Source organism: Archocentrus centrarchus, chromosome 16 (assembly GCF_007364275.1).
Source record: "Archocentrus centrarchus isolate MPI-CPG fArcCen1 chromosome 16, fArcCen1, whole genome shotgun sequence".
Classification (NCBI taxonomy): domain Eukaryota; kingdom Metazoa; phylum Chordata; class Actinopteri; order Cichliformes; family Cichlidae; genus Archocentrus; species Archocentrus centrarchus.
Window position 1 is genome coordinate 5,093,713 of NC_044361.1, and position 16,986 is coordinate 5,110,698.

Consider the following 16,986-nt stretch of genomic DNA (forward strand, 5'->3'; position numbering starts at 1 on the left):
TTTTTTCCCCCAAAGAAAATGAAGTAGCACTGATGATGAACACTCTAAATCAACATAAGGAACCAAAACTTCTTGATTTAAAGTAACCATTTCCCATCTGTCAATCTAACAAGTGCACTATGCAGTCTGACAAACTCTCGATTTTCATTTTCTGGCAATGTAAGCAAACAGTCCCATATGCCATCAAATTCAACAACTCCCATTAACTGAGCCTCACCAAATTCAAACCAGTGAGAGCAAAACCAGAAATCTCCACCGCTAAAGAACTTTTGGCAGAAAAGTGATTAACACATCCATTTTAAGTGTGGTTTTAAATGTGACCCAAGAACTCAACTTGCATGCAGAAATTGTGAGCACAGTGCTTCACAGTTTCTACGCACTGCAGTTAATGTGTTGTTATGCACCCTGTGACTGAACCAGTGGTTCTGCAACTTTATGAATGCCCCCTATTTAGAAGCCCAAAAAAAAAGTTCATGCTACACAGTTCACATCGTCATTTGCAAGAAAAAAAAGGTTACATTTTAATTAAATAAATTAATATCAGCAAACTCTTCTTTACCTTAAAATATCACATTAATTCAACTGTTTACACTACTAGTGAGAACCAGTGGACTAAATTAAACTTGTCCTTGGACTATGCAGTATGACAAATATGTGAAAGCCAGTTCCTTAACTTTGATTTAAATTAATTAGATAGATACGGTGATATATGCTCAACCACCTATTTTAAAAAAAAAAAAAAAAAAAAAAGAGGCAGTAGCTGTATTTCCACAGAAGACTCCATTAATTAAGTGTCTCTGTAGATGCCTCATAAAAGTAGACCCCTCTCTGCCACATACATTCAGTTCAATCTAAATACTGCATTTGAAAGATCAGTGAATAGTGACTCCATGCCTCACCAAATCAAGTTTTCTTTAACTTTTAATTACATGGGATGCATTTAGAGAGAAAAAACACTAAGAAAGAAAAGGCATTCCTTACCTTAACTTTTCAAACAGTCTGCTGAGTCCAGTGATCCACTGCGTGGTACAGACTACAGCTGTCAGTGAATCTGTGAATGAAAAATAAGAGATGACTTTTACATCTGCGCATATCTCAGACATAATGCAGGACAGCTTACAGTGATGCAGCCCAAGCCCCGAAGAACAGCCAAAGCTGTCATGTTGTATTCTCCATCTCAGATCTCTCAAACTCCAAAGTATGGATAACAATGAAAATCTACAGCTGGACGTACTCTTCACCTTCATCAGAGAACGTGGTATGAAAATGTGAACCAGCTTGCTTTGAACTCTGAGGTAAAAACATTGCTGGAAATGTTGTTTGTATGACAACAGGTTGCTGTTGCACTAAGTGAACAAAATCTTTTGACAAATCCAAGAGCCCAAATTGCCAAATCTGATGATGGCATCTCAGCTCACAATCTGCTCTGGCAGTCTGCTCTCAGAGAAACGTCTTCACCTTGCCAGTGCACAAACCTAAACAGAGCTTTACACAGACTGATATTACCAAAAAACATGCCATCTGAGCCAAAAACTCAAATGTAAAATGTCATATTCTGAGTAACTGATGCATACTGTAATAGCTGATAAATGATTATGTTCCCTTTAGAAGGAGCTAGCTCCTGATCCTACAGGACATGTATTTAATTTGATTTATTATACAGCCGTTGCTGATTGGCTTTCAATTGAAAATGAAGCAAAAAAAGCAACAACAATTCAATCACAATAAGCATCTCTGTAGATTCTCCATAACTAAACCTGAAGAAAGCTGGCCATAACCATTCACTAACTTTTTTGGGAGATGCCATGTTATATGACAACCTAGTTGGATCTCCACCAGCCCAAATATTTAATTCAAATAGTCATAACTTAGATTTTGACCTTATACCCTGTTCACGTAAAGCAGCAGAGCCCAGAAAGACTTGCAGAGGCAGCATCCTCTAGATTAGCAAACACTCCAGCTGGCAGCCACATGATGATGATGGTTCAGTTAAGGTTAAGGCAAAGCCAACTCGCCAGCTTATTTTTTCTCTCTCAAGTTCTCATTGTTTTGACGAAAGGACCGCAAGTCCCAAATGGAAAGCACAACTGCTGTGTATCAGTAACAGTCTGTACCATCTATTGTGATACAAGAAAATAATGACCACATGCCTAATGGTAACAGTAGTATAGAGTGAAATGTTGACAATAAGGGTCTGTGCTCGCTATTTGTAGGAACTTGTAATACGGTCTGAGAAAAACACAAAACTTCAAAAGAGAGATAAGGCTTTGTGGAAAACAAATTCCTGTGCCTGAGCTACAAAGGTTCCAGACTATCTCTAGTGCACTTTAAGTTCCCAGACTTCAAATTGCCCCTAAAAGCATCTAGATCAATTGAATAGTGTGTGCCTGTGTTTTTAACAGCACTAAGAAGGTGTTAAGTAACATACAAACAAGCCATCTGGTAGAATCATGCAAACATGTATCAGCAAACATGTCAAAAAAGTACTGGAGATTTTTCATTAGTGTTATATTAATCTGTCCTGATCATATGACGAGCAAAGGAAACAATTCCCCGATCACTGATACAACGTTGGTGTAGTCCAGGCTCAGAATCAGCAGTTGATGAAACTAAAACATAAACTGTATCTTTCTAATAGAATAATTACAAAACCACGATTGGGAGCCACAGCTATAGGAGTAATCAAACTGATGCTTGGCATCGGGACCGCTGGATGGGATTTTTGCTTGTTTTCTTATTTGTTTCCTTGGGCAACCTCAAGCTTTTAGCCACTTCAATATTCAGAATCAATAATGGATGCATCGACTCCTCCGAGCTCATGCCTTGGGAACGATTCTTCAAGCAACCAAAGTAAAACGAAACACCACACTGGGACTGGAGATAATACCACGCCTCTAGTCATATCAGCTCCAATTAACAATGAATGAAGGGAAGGAATGATTACTTAGACCTGTGTCAAACAGAGGTTATTAATGACTAATTATACTAAAGAGCTCCAACTTTGGAAAGGTTGCATGGAAACCAAAAATCACCATGTAAGGTCACATCCTCCCTACCTCTGCAGCCTTTGGTTAATCATCTGAGCTTATTGGAGTTTATGACCCGGGCCGTGGATCAACAGACAATTCAAGGGACCACTCAAAGAAAATCAACTATATAAGTCAATGACAAGTTGCTAAGCTTTTTTTCAGCAATCTTACTTTTAAGCTTAAATTTCTTCTGTTTTTTTTGAAGCAAGTTTCTATTATACTATAATTTATAGTGATGGAAATAATACCTTCTTGAGTAAAATGTACACATTGAAAGTTTTAATATAAGCTCTTCTTAATAAGGCAGTTTTATAATCAATTTACCCATGTTGTGCCGCATCCTCAAGCAGAAACAAGCCAACTTCAAATATCAAATCCCCCCTGATGGGGGAAACTCACGTCTAAAGGGTTTCCTATCAGTACAGAGGATTGTGAGGTTTAAAACTCTCACGAGTGCCACGTTTCAATCTTATCGGTGACCTTTTCCCTTTTTCACTTGAGGAGATGGGAGACATTTAAATGGCAGTGTGCCATTGCAGATACTCTATATGGATGAACTTTTTAGTCATAATCATAGTTGTTCTGCACATTAGTCTGGTTATCTCCTCTAATCTTAATTCATTTTTAGCAGTGTTGCCATGTTCTGGTCAACAACATTACTATGAAGCACATACCTATTCTGGTTATAAACAAAACCCGTTTAGCACTTTGTACACCACTAATTGAATGACTAATATAACTGTCAATGGCCACCACAGTTGTGCATTTTTGAACAACTAATAAATCTATCAGAGGAACTAGGGAGTGTGGCCTCGTCCATCTTCTACCAAATGGCAAACAGACCACACTCCTGCCCTTTGCCCACTCAGATGTCTATTAAAAGGGAAACATGTGGTCTAGTGTCTTGTTTCAGGGAAAGTGAAAACACACGCCTGCTGAGGTGCACAGTTGAGCAGAGGAGTTGTGCATGTTGTGACGCAGAGTGCCTTTTCCTTTTCTTTGTACCACATTCTGTCACTGCAAATCACCACATGGGGTAAGGGTAAGTGGTTTGACCACTCCCTGAAATCGTCAGGCAAGGCCCCCTACCTTGATACCCATTCAAGAAAAATCAATCAGTATTCAGGTCATGCAACGGGGATGCCCCCCTTAACACACAACCTCTGACCCATGCAGGGTTCTACTCAGAGAGCGTGACAGGGATTTGTGCTGCCAGTGTCTGCTCCATGTCTGACACTAACAAAGTCCTCGTGTTGAGGGGAGGAGCACGGCCTGACCCTGTCCACCTCTGACACAATAATTCCAGCTGAGGAGTTCAAGGTGGCCTGACCTGCATCTGACCCCGTCTATGGAAACATGGCTACAAACTCTAGCTGTGCCTCTCTCTCCATCCCCCAGAGCTGCATGGAGAAACAAGCGGTGTGCTCAGGTTTCGTGAGCAATGCTGTGCCGTAAATCGCCGCATTTCTTCTCTCATATTTTACTTCATATCTGAACAGTTGGGCAGCCTTCTTTCTGTCATGGGAAGTACATGGGGGGCAGAATTAGCATAACGTAATTACACCGGGGAAGGATCCAGGCTCCAAGGAGCAAGACATAACCTGTAATTTACCCTAGTGCTCCCTATGCAATTGACAGTCAGGCTATGATATTGGAGATAAATGTCGAAATTTAGGCTGTTAGTTTAACTGATGGTGCATTCAGTATGATAATAACCACGGTCTTGCACATAGTGAGCCTGATGAGCAGTCCTGCAATAGCTCTTCACCACTTTTCCTCCCCTCCATGGGGTATTATCATGCTAATCTAAAAGACAAGAAAAAATACATTTCACTGAACAATGATATATAATAATAGGAAGCAGGGACCCCTGGAACAGTGAGGAGACAAAAGAAGGTATTTTCACCCTTCTCTCCTAAGCAAAGTAAAGGGGTGACAAATGGACACAGACATTATGCTGGCTGGTTAATTAAAAGAACATAGCCTAATTAAAAAGATCTTCCTGCTGAATAGACTGCTGTCTATGCAGTTACTGACCTCTGTCTCCTGCACATGTTAGGCACAGACCAGTCAGTCGCTCTCTCCTTTCACACATTTAATTTTCAAATCAGAGGGGCTTTGACTGACGAGCGGCAAACACAGAGGCACGCAGCAGGAAGTGCGCTAGATCTTGGTGGGGGTGCTGGTACTTGTTAAATGACTTTGAATCACTATTATACAGTCAATGAAACTTGCATGTGATATTTGATTAAATTCCATATCTTTTATGCAGAACTTTTTCACAAAAAAAGGTCAATAGATCGACTTTTTCCATTTAGTACTGATTTGAAATGAATTCAAAGATTGCCAGGGTTTAACACAAGTACACAAGACTATGCCCTGAAGTTACAAAATATGCCCAGCTACAATTTTTTTGAGTCTTCCTATAATAAAAACAAACAAAAAAAAATACTAATCTCTATTAAAAATTAATATTGGATTAGATACTCATTTGCAGCAGTATTGATACCAACAGTGCTGTCTTTGCCACTTCCAGCTAACACACCACTTCACACCTCAACACTGCTGCAGACAGGTGGGCACATAGCTCCTCCCCTCACAGGCACTGAAGTAGTTGACTTTCACAACACTGAACAGAGGTCAGTAAAGCTCCCGCTCAGCAACACTTAAGTATTTAACAGTTAGCATAGGGTACATGTTAACCTGGCCAGCACACGCATTAACGTTAGCCATTTAACTATTAGCAGCTACCCCATAGACACGTCAGCCATCTGTTAAGTTATCATTAAGGTAGCGGCTAACAGCTGCAGGTAATAATAAAATGTTGACGTTAACGTGGGAGCTAGAAAGCAAACGTCATCAGTCCCGCCTGTCTGTGACGTTAACAGCACAGCACAATTATTTTTATCTATCTTAAAGTCCCAGATTGAAAGCAAGACAAGTCCACCAACAACTAGACAGAATCAGAGGTATCCTACCTTACCAACTCTGTTTGATCAGCAACAAAATATCAGCAACAGAAACACAGTATTATGTCAGACAACCTGGTATTGAAAATGATATCGAGTGTTTTCCTGGGTATCTGTATCGATTCTGAAATTCTAGCAGTGGGACAGTCCCAGTAGGCAGAGATTGTTACTTAATAATCTAGTAGAAATACTGCCAATTCAATGCCACTATTGGACTTATTTAAATCCCACAGCTCCCTCCATTGAGTTAAGGCTTTCCCCTGAAAGAAAAAAAACTAAACTATCCTCTTCTTGTTTTAGTTCGCACCCACTGGCAGATGGAGTTGCACCATGTCAAACCAGTCAGGGTCTAAATGACTAAAAATCATACAAGCAAAGAAAAGAAAACTGGGAGGCGCCACCATTTGAACAGCCTTACCTCTGGATCTTGTCATAGTATGGAAACTTATTTAATAACTGTATGCCCCACAAACCAACAAGAACCCAGGCTGCTGCACAGAGGAGAAGCCATACTGAGTTAGGCAGCAATATTACAGTGTCAATTAGAAAGTGTGTAACATTTTATTGTTGAAAAGATAGTGGATGATGACAAATGGTGTTTGTTTAGTCAGTGTGCAACTACAATACAAGCCAAATACATTCAAGTGTCCATAATAAGTAAATTCTTTGTAGCTCATAGCACTGTCTGCATTTTTCTGTAAGGCCTGCAAAATTGACAACCAGGAGAAAAATCATTGCTTTAACAAAGCTGTATAATCCTGCTTCAGAGCAGCAAAAACACTTACACCATGTCTTTATGGCCAAGTCTTAAAACTGGACTTGATCCTCCTGGCACCTGTAGCTACAGGCCAATCCTAATTCAGACTGTCTGTGTTTAGCTGGAGGGCTACTGTCAGCCTCAGACATGGCCCTGAGAGTGAAAGTGTAGGTGCTGCCTCCTCATTCATTTCACCCAGCTGCATGTCATTGAATTGTGACATTAAAGCAAAAGTGTGGTCTGCTGGTTTGTTTACCCTCAGCTGGCTTTCATGCCATCAGTCACTAAAAACTGCCCCTCAGGGAGAGACGATGGAAGCTGGGAGGAGAGAGGGAGGCAATGAAGAGAACTCGAACGAGGTTTCATTCGCTGGAAAATGGAAGTGGCTCGTACCGCTGAGTGGGAGGTGTTTTGTTGTGTTTGTGTGTCTCTTGGTGGAAATAAGTTTACAGCCTCGGAGTAAATTAATGAACATGTTTTCATAGCCTGAAGCAGCCATCCACATCACTGTAGGGGCACGCACACACGGAGTTATTGCCAAAATCATCAGCAGCAATTACTCTAAGATTGTTGTCATGTTTGAGGAATCACAGTTTGACTCTAATCCAATTTTTTGACAAGCAACATGACCTTTTTCTTCATCAGTGGATATTCAAAATTCAATAACACAACTGAAAACTGACATAATTGATTGTACTGCATATATATATATATATATATATATATATATATATATATATATATATATATATATATATATATATATATATATATATATATATATATATATATATATAGAGAGAGAGAGAGAGAGAGAGAGAGAGAGAGAGAGAGAGAGCGAGAGAGAGAGAGAGAGAGATATATATATATAGAGAGATATATATAAAAATAACAGATATGTACTCTCACACATGCGCGAAGATAAGATTTAACTTTGTTTTCCATTTTCTTTCTTATTGAGTCACATTCACTTTAAGCTAATTATAAATATGTCATATACGCAAGATGCTTTTCCCCCCTAATATAAAAAAAAAAAAAGATGCACAATTGGCAACGTGAGGCAACATTTGTTTGCATCATGCTTCATGTGTTAACTTTGTGTTCAAATGATTGCTCATTTATTAGATTAGGGAATAGGCAGAAATTAAATTGAATTCAATTTAATTTATTGCCAAATCACAGCAAAAGTCATCTCAGCGCACTCGGTAAGGTCAAGACCTTATAGAGATATAGAGAAAACTCCAATTTATTATTCCAATTATGTTAATCAGGTTTTGGGATATTTTAATTTGCTCGTCTCTGATTCTCATCAGTAAATTAGATCTCTTGGCATTTTCAGTCTGTCGGTGAAGAAATAAGCAATATAAAGTTGTTATTTGGAAACTTTAGACATTTGGATGAATATTTTACATATTTTGTGGCCCGATAATCTATAATAGTCATGTAAAAAAAATAAAAATAAATCACTAGTCTTTACTGTAATTGCTTTAACTTTTCAAATTTCAATTTTTAAGAAATTTGAAATTCATATCAACACTTCTTTGCATCAATGCTTAACCATCAAGGGATTCATGGTGAATCTATTAAGAATCACTCATTTTTCCCCTGACCACAGGAACGCATACACACACACACAGTAACACAGCTGCAGTGGTGAGTCAACACATGGTTAATAAACTGATACACACACACTCCAAATGGAAAGAGTTCAGGGCACTTGAGGGGAGGTGGAGGTCTGTTTTACTCACCCTGGACCTCTGCCCGGTTTGGATTCATATGACACTAACTGAAACCCCCTGATAAACCCTCCCCCTCAAAGACAGATTTAAAAATAGCCTCAGTTTAATGGAAACAAGCCCGGAGTTCTGAGAAATGGATGAAAATGACCAAGCTAAGTGTAGGCGAGCAGACTTATCGCACATTGTCCAAGCCAAACATTCACTGCACATATGGTGACCACTAAAATATACACAAATAATAGCATGAGAGCGTCGGCAGAGATTAAAAACAGCCAATATCCGCCCCCAAACATTCACACAGGTAAAACATTTCATACTCACAGAGGAATTCACAGTTAAATCTTAGAAGAAAAAGGTGCCATTCTAAATTGAAGACATTGTAGATTTAAGCATGAGGGTATGCAGAGTGTTGTTTGCAGAAAATCAGCCACAATTCCTATCTGCAAAGCACAGGGTGCATGCATAAGAAATCGGATAAAGACCCCGAGGGAGGCCGAGAGTTGGGAAGCCAATCTGAGTTTCAGAAAATATCAATCTACCTTCCACTTAAATTTAGGGCATGCAGAGTTTAACTTCTGCTCTCCATTTAAAGTAAGACTAGTACAGTGGGTGCAAGTTGACCTGATCAACCTTTCAAGGAATGAGGTCAAATGGCTATTTTTGTAAAGTTTGAAAATTAGATGCTTTCGGGATCCCCTCTGAAAGTATGCATGTCACATTACATCCAGATGTGAGGAGAGCCTCAAAGAGCATTTTCAAAAATGAAGACTTGAATGAATTAAATACATGAATACCTGTCACCTGGCTGTGTGGAAAGCAGAAATAAGGAACTACTATTATTTAAAGGCATCAGCTCTGGATGAACAGAATTGAGGGGGGACAACAACTTAGGTTTTTAATTTCCTGCTTCACTTCGCGTTTCAGGGACATAAAAATTAAAAAAAAAAAAAAAAAAACCCATCACAATAAGCAACAATGAGGTATGATCATAACTGAGAATTACTATAGTACCAACACACCAGACCCTCACCCTTCGTGCAGTCAACCTAATTGCTTTAGTCGAGATCTGACAAGCCAGACAATTTCTGTGCAACAGATTATCAAAAGAGAAACCTGAGAAAAATCAGATATTCAATCTCTCAGTCTCACTCTGCCAGAAACCCACATTGCTTTGCATCACCCAAATCTGTTCTACAGCCTTAGCGATGGCTGTTCCAACATTACTTTGCACACTTCCTTATATGTCTTTCAGTGCAGCTTATTTCTGGTGAATTTCAATCATTTTTGGCAAACCTCTCAAATGTGAGAATCTGGTGGAGTTTTCTTCTTCTTCCTGGAAGTTATTATTTAACTAATCAGTCCATTTATAGAATGGGAGAAAAAAATGAATAAAATTTCTAAAAGTCAAATGTGACACTTCCAATTGCTTGTTTTCTATGACCAGCTGCACAAAACCCACAGATTTAATATGAAAATAGGTACTGTTGTGCATTTGTGCTTGAAAAAAAAAAATTTCAAATTAAAAACAAAAAAAAAAAAATTTACTTTAGGCTTTTCTCACAATACAAGACAGTGAATCACCAATGAAGTGAAAGAATACTGATCATGCCAGCAGCTTTAATGTTACTCTAAATCATCACTGATCATCACTGATTCGCTGACACGATAAAGTCCTCACACACAGCCTTCACAATATTTACAAAAATAAAGTCTCTTATCTTTGAAATGCACAAAGGAGGCATGTATCTGACTAAAAACTAACACTCTGTTTAAACAGCAGACTAATGAGTCTAAAAACAACTATATCAGAACAGACACAGGTGACAGCAGATTCTCAGGTATTGTTAGCCAGCTTAAATCAGGCCAGTCTTTTTTTTTCCTCCCACCCTATCTGGATCAACCTCCTTTTCTCTGGATTTCACCATTTCGTATGCGAGAGATTTTAATCTGTGACACCAAAAGCTGGGTTTGTAAATGATATCCAGCCAAACATGTAAGGCTAAAATAATAATAATAAAAACATGAATAAATATTTTAGAAAGACCCAAATGTTTGTCTTGGGTACAAGACATGCTCCAATTCAAAGTAACACGTCTGTAACACGTTCTCCTGCTGAAAATAAGCTGTGCTAAATGTTCTTTTCGGAGTGTACACCATAACGGAGAGAGCTCTGGTTATCTTGTAGGTCCTTGCCAGGGACAAAGATGGATGGTTACATTTCCTCCAGAAACAACAGCTGTTTGTTTGCAGGAAATAGGAGAGTAACTTGGCTGTTCGTACAAGCTGTGATAGCCACTGTCTAAACAGGCAAAGGAAAAACTCCACTAAAAACAATGAAAACTTGACAAATTGAAAATCCAAGGAAAAGGACCCTACAGTCTTGCCCACACCACTTGATTGAGAGACAATCTCTGGAAAATAAGGCACAAAAAAATTGATAAATATGAAAAACGACAATCAGCAATGAACATGGAAACAATGGGGTAAACATGATAACGCAATTAAGACAATCTAGATAGAAATTATTACATACACTGTAAAATGTTCCAGGTTTAATGGAAATACAAGCAGAAATGATCAGAAATAAAACAGGAAGATGCACAGGAAAAAAAGAAATATTAGGGAACATAACACTGCCAACTAAAGGACCAAAATAATCTGTGGTGCTTATTTGTCCAAAAATCAAGAACTCCATACTGCATTGATGCAGAGCAGAATGTGAATATATTAATTTTGTCATGATTCATTTATGTGTTAGCATTTGCTTTACAAGTGAGTTTAAAAAGAAATGCCAGTGATGGGCCAGAAAAAATAAAATATAAACATATATACATCATCAAGTATTTGGCATATGAAGCTAAAATTTTACAGTAATCATTATTTATATCCAAACTTTGGGCCATACAAATTTTTGGTAAATCTGAGATGGTTAAGCAGAAGGTCCACAATGATTAGAGATGGAATTACCTTTTTTTTTTTGTTAACAGGATTTGATCCATTCAATGCAACGTCATTTGGAAAGTGTGGAAGAGCCATACCATTGTGATTATTTTCCTGTGTAGCTGGCTGGTTTGGCTAGAGGCAATGCCACTTGCACACGCTCCCTACATGCTCAGCTCATAAGGATGGCAGTGTGCATACTCTATGGGCCCAGGTCTTCAGGAACATACAGAACAGGGTAATTCATAGAGGACACTTTGCATATGTGCCACTTTGATTAGAATGAATGAAGGGGCATCTTGTTATTCAGTTTTCCTTAATGTGACAAGAAAAAAAAAATTATAACAGACCTACCCAGCCACGTAGATGCTAGTGCTATACCTGTCTACTTTGAGGTCCCTGTGCCTTCCAGTTCTGGGGTTAGTGCCAAATTTAAAGTTACCCCCACTTCACATCCAGCCAAGGAATGCACATCATTCTCTGACTGTGCTGCCAAAATAACAAAATTAAATACACAGAGCACAGCTATCTAGAATTATGCAAACCTTAAAAATTTTCATACACAACCAGATATGGCCTTATTAGTTCACATTAGCAAAAAGGTTTTTGTAACAGATTGCGGCATGTGAAATACAAGTGTGTAACACTTCCCTTTCCGACTTGTAACCTATATCACGGCTGTGTTTCAGGTGGTGGAATAAACAGTTTGTCTCCTCCCTCAACATGCAAATTTTCACATTTTGTGTTGTTCTGTACTGTTTACTGAAGCCAGTTTCTCCCCACATAACTAATACAGATTTTTGTTCTTTTTCAGAACTTCTCTATACAACACCAGCAGCAATTTTTCCAATATTTCAGTCATTATGTGTCACACTTAGACTGGGCAGTCCCAATAAATTACACTGCTAAAAACAGATGGAACAAACGATGGGAATCGAGAAACAGTTCTCCACAGTTTTCAGTCCATCGGAATTGTTTGCCTTTGAGCCTCTAAGCTTCTAAGCTCATCAGTTCCTTTTATCAGTGCTGGCATGTTTTTCTCAGAGTCACACACTGCAAAACAGTAACATTAAACTCATAGCAGCGGAGTTTTTGCACACTTGAGTCACATGCAAGCCTTTTTATACACTATAAAAGGCAAGGTCAATAATAGCATTCATATAAATCATCAGATATCAGTCTTATCACTATCCATAAGTTGAGCAGTGGCGACTAGCCTTATTCTGATGGGAATAAACTCTCACAAAGTATGCAAGCACACTGACGGGCTGATCTGGGATCAGGGTTGGTTATAATATGCTTCAACTCAAGTAGAAGGTAAATATTTTTATTAACATAGCATTCTAAAGTAGGGCTGCAACGATTCATCGACGTAATCGATGACGTCGACTACAAAAATGACTCGACGTGGAATTTTATCATCGAAGCGTACTTTTAAACCGATCCATCTAATTTGTTACGTTTATCGTGTGATTGTGTAATTGCAATACACTACGGGAAGATATAGGGGCAGTATTGCCTCCATTGGCTGCCAATAATAACAATACCAACGAAGAAGAACATGACGCTGGTGGAACAGAGAGGAGGGTGGAGAAAATGAAAGAAAATCGAGGCCGGTGTGGGAGCATTTCACAGAAAATTAAACAAAGCAGAATGCAGACTGTGCAAAGCAGAGCTTTCCTTCCACGGCAGCATCACTGCAGTCCTGAGCGTTTAAAACGCCGGCACCCTGGAGCTGTGACGTCAGCTCTTGATGGTACTTTAGTGCGTCACTGATCCCTGTTTGTTTCTGTTTACCTGTCGCAAACAAGCTCTCATGATGTTTGCTAAGCGCCACCATTTCATTTATGTTAGTTAACGAGTGAGCAGCTACTACTACCCCCCCCCCCCCCACACACACACACACACTAATATTAGCGTTCATTCTGAATAGTAAACCTCTTCATGAACTGAATCGTCTGTAAACTTTTCAGGTGTTTCCATCCATCCATTTTCTTCCTCTTCAGGTGTTTTGGAGGAAAATATTTTTGATTTAAGTTTTAGTCTTATTTGAACTTTTGGACAGAGGCCATTTTTATTTATTAGCACATTATATTTTCATTTAAAAATATAAATAGCATTCACTTTAATATGCATTGTTTGTCTGATAGTTATTGTGATGGTCATTTAATGTTAAAAATACATTTGCTTAGTTTCAAACTCGTATTTTTTTATGGGTCATTTTTTAAAATTGTGGCAGGCTTGAACAGGTGAGGTAAGATTGAAACAATCGTTTACTAATCAATAAAATAATTGACAGATTATTCGACTACCAAAATAATCTTGAGTTGCAGCCCTAAAGTACATTTCATTACATGTCATTTCTTTGCATATTATTCAAGCAAAATGTAAACATAAATGGAAACGCGGTATAAGGCAAAAACAGAGTTTGCACAATTCCAATGAGCTTGAAAGTTAATATTTGGTATGGACCACCTTAATTCTTCAGCCTGAATTCTTAGGCATGCTTTTGTGTAATTTCTTTAAGCAGTCTTCAGGAACAGTTCTCCAGGCTTCCTGAAGGACATTCTTAGCTTTTCTTTGGATGTTGGCTGCCCTTCAGCCTGTCCTCTGTCAAGATGATCCCGCACTGCTTCAATAATGTTGAAGTTCAGGCTCTCGGAAGCCAATCCATGGCTGATGGTGTTCATTGTGTGCATGCTTTTACCACATTGGCAGTGTGGGATCATTGACAATCAGATGCTTTCCAGATTACACAGCATGATAGAATCAAAATCTGACGGTACTTTTTTGCATTCATAATTACAGCAATTTTGAAAAGATGCCCAACAGATCCACCACCGTGTTTTACAGAGACACTGTAGACACTCACTTTTGTATCCCTCTCCTGATCTCCTACGTATACACTGATGATGATTTGAAGCAAAAAATTTCTAATTTGGATTAATTCCTGCATAAGACCTGTTGCCACTGATTTTTTTGTCCAGTTCTTTTGTAATCTGGTATATGTCGGTCTTTACTCCAAGTTTCCCTTCCTCATGGCTTCTTGACAACCACCTTTCCACCGAGACCATTTCCGATCAGGGTTCAGCAAACTGTAGATGGATCAACTGAAAAGCCAGATGTCCTCCTTTTTTGTTGTCCTAAGCTTGACTGGTTTATAAGTCACTGTTAAGTCATTTAGGAAACAAAAATGAAAATGGTCATAATGAAGGACTGGACTGAAAATGAGTAAGAAAGCAGCCAATGTCCAAAGACAAACTCTGACAGACCTTCAGAAAGCCTGGAGAACTATTTCTCAAGACCACTTTATATTTAAAAAAAAAAAAAAATTCACAATAAATTCTGGCTCCTTGGAAGCAAAATATAACAAAATGAGACTTTGGCACAATATTGTATTACACTGAGTGCATTAATGTCACTATTGGTAACTGTTGGTAAATAGCTGAACTATTAATAAGGTCTATAGTCTACAGTATATACCATTTTTTAAAAACAAAATATTCACTCTAGTTCCCAATTTCACCAATACCAGCAAGAAGGACATGAGACTGAGAAGTCAGGGGGCAATTTGTTCCATGTTAAGCCTGACTGGCTAATAAATGATGCAGGAGGACTGCCCACATCATCAAGTAATTAAGAGATCATTTGGAGCAACAAACTGGGCCCTTTTGCCATTCCCCATCTGACCCAACTAAGAGTTCAAGAATCAATAGCTAGTATGTATGACCAGAGGCTCCTCACAGAGACGCGTTTCCTCATCAGTTGCTTCCTACCATTAAACACAGAATCAAGAAATGGAATTAGAAACATTGTGAGATTTTTTTTTTTTTTTGCTCTCTGTGGTGCTGTGGAGTCTGCTGTGATGTCTGCATTATTTTAATCTTTGGGGAGTTCTGCTACTGAGTGTTGTGGTTTTTAAAATAAACAGGATTCTGTGGATTGTGGGTCACACAGCTGAATGGGCGTTTTGAAGGATCTTTGTGCTTAGTCATCAGCTAATAATTCTATTTAAAAAAAAAAAACAAAAAAACACTCCAAGCGCACACACAGCTTGCCGCATTAGCTACTTCTTCACATGGAATATGTATGAAAAAGACAAGAATTCATTTTTGGATGATTCATTTTCTTTCCATTCAAGAGAAATCCTTTGTTGTGCATGCCGCTTCCAAGCTTCCCCGTGGGTAGCATGCACAGCCTTCTTGTTACACAAATCATAGCACGAGTGTGTCTGATATCTGAAGATAGGTATTCTGTCCTTCATCTAAAGGACAACTGATATGGGGTGAGAGAGAGACAAAAGAAACATGAATCTACAAGTATCATTTCTCTGGCTTCAGCATTTTTTTTTTAAAGACAAACCACAATGAAAACAATAAAACCTCAGTGCATGACTTAACACAGAAATGACACAAAGGAGAACAAAATTGAGGTTTAATTTTTTTTTTTTTTTTTTTTACAAAGACTCCTTTATGATTTACAAGACCCCCTTTAGCCTAAAAATATGAATTTGAGTTAAGTTGCTGACGGGTTAGACTTTCCATTCCAACTGCTGGACTAAATCCATTATGCTTCATTAAGTGTTACCAGACAGTCATCCTGTGTTCCTGCTGCACTGCATGTGGCCGTGGTGGGTTGGAAAGTTTAGCCCCTGTCCATGTTTGACAAGGGGTTAATGTTTCTGAGGAAAAGCTTGACAAAACGTCAGGAAGACAGCGTCTGGACGGACGCACCAAGGCCTGTCTCTTGTCCAGTTTGTGGTTTGCCGCCTCCCGCCATCTTTTTCTTCTTCTCTCTCTCTCTCTCCTTCCCTCTAGCCTTTCACTGAACTCAAAGCTTTTCCTCCCAAAACTTACACACTCATCAGCTTGGCTATAATTTTCAGTTCTGCAGTAACCACCCCAGAACCACAGGCGGGATGAAGCTGCACGCCTGTTTTTGAAATCAAAACACAATAAGTCAGCCAAGGAGTCACAGCTAATAGTTAATGATTGGACCTGTCAGAGAAAACAAAAATGTCAGTGCTGCATTCACCTCAACTTTCAATAAGCTGTGACAATTACAGGGAAACAGATGCAGCTGGCAGTATCCATTATGTCTGTGCCACCGGCAATCTGTAAATGAACTTTAAAAACCATGCAGGCTGATAAACCTGGGAGATACAGTACACTGAATCAGCAAAATGATAAGCAACAACTTTACTTCGAGGCACAGTAAAGAAGCTGCCTGTGCTCAGTTAGAAAAGCAGCTAAAACGACTAGAAAAAAAAACAAAAGCTACACCAGTCAGAACAGTGATGGAGGACCCACTGGCTATGCTGCAAAAGGCACAAGGTAGGTCTGTATGATAGGTTTAACCTGTGCATTTGTAACGCTTGATTCAACATGTTAATGTGATTTCTTGCTGGCTATGGCCAAACCGGGCCAGACCTGGAGGCCAAGGCCTGGTGGTCTCAGCAGATAGCCTGGACTGGCCTGTGCTGTGTCAGCCCTGGATTATGGATGACGGGGAGCCTGTGGGGCTGACAGGTAATAATTCACTCCCCAGGGGTG

The 16,986-nt window shown here is 39.0% G+C and overlaps 1 protein-coding gene across 3 annotated transcripts in view; it reads right to left on the reverse strand.

Moving 5' to 3' along the window:
* The window catches only part of sema6cb (semaphorin 6Cb), a 132,182-nt gene extending 131,129 nt beyond the window's left edge, over positions 1-1,053 (reverse strand). For all 3 annotated transcript variants that reach the window (XM_030749726.1, XM_030749727.1, XM_030749725.1), the window contains exon 1: positions 982-1,053. The gene's annotated coding sequence lies outside the window, so the exon portion shown is untranslated. The remainder of the gene's footprint in view (positions 1-981) is intronic.
* Positions 1,054-16,986: the final 15,933 nt, after the last annotated feature.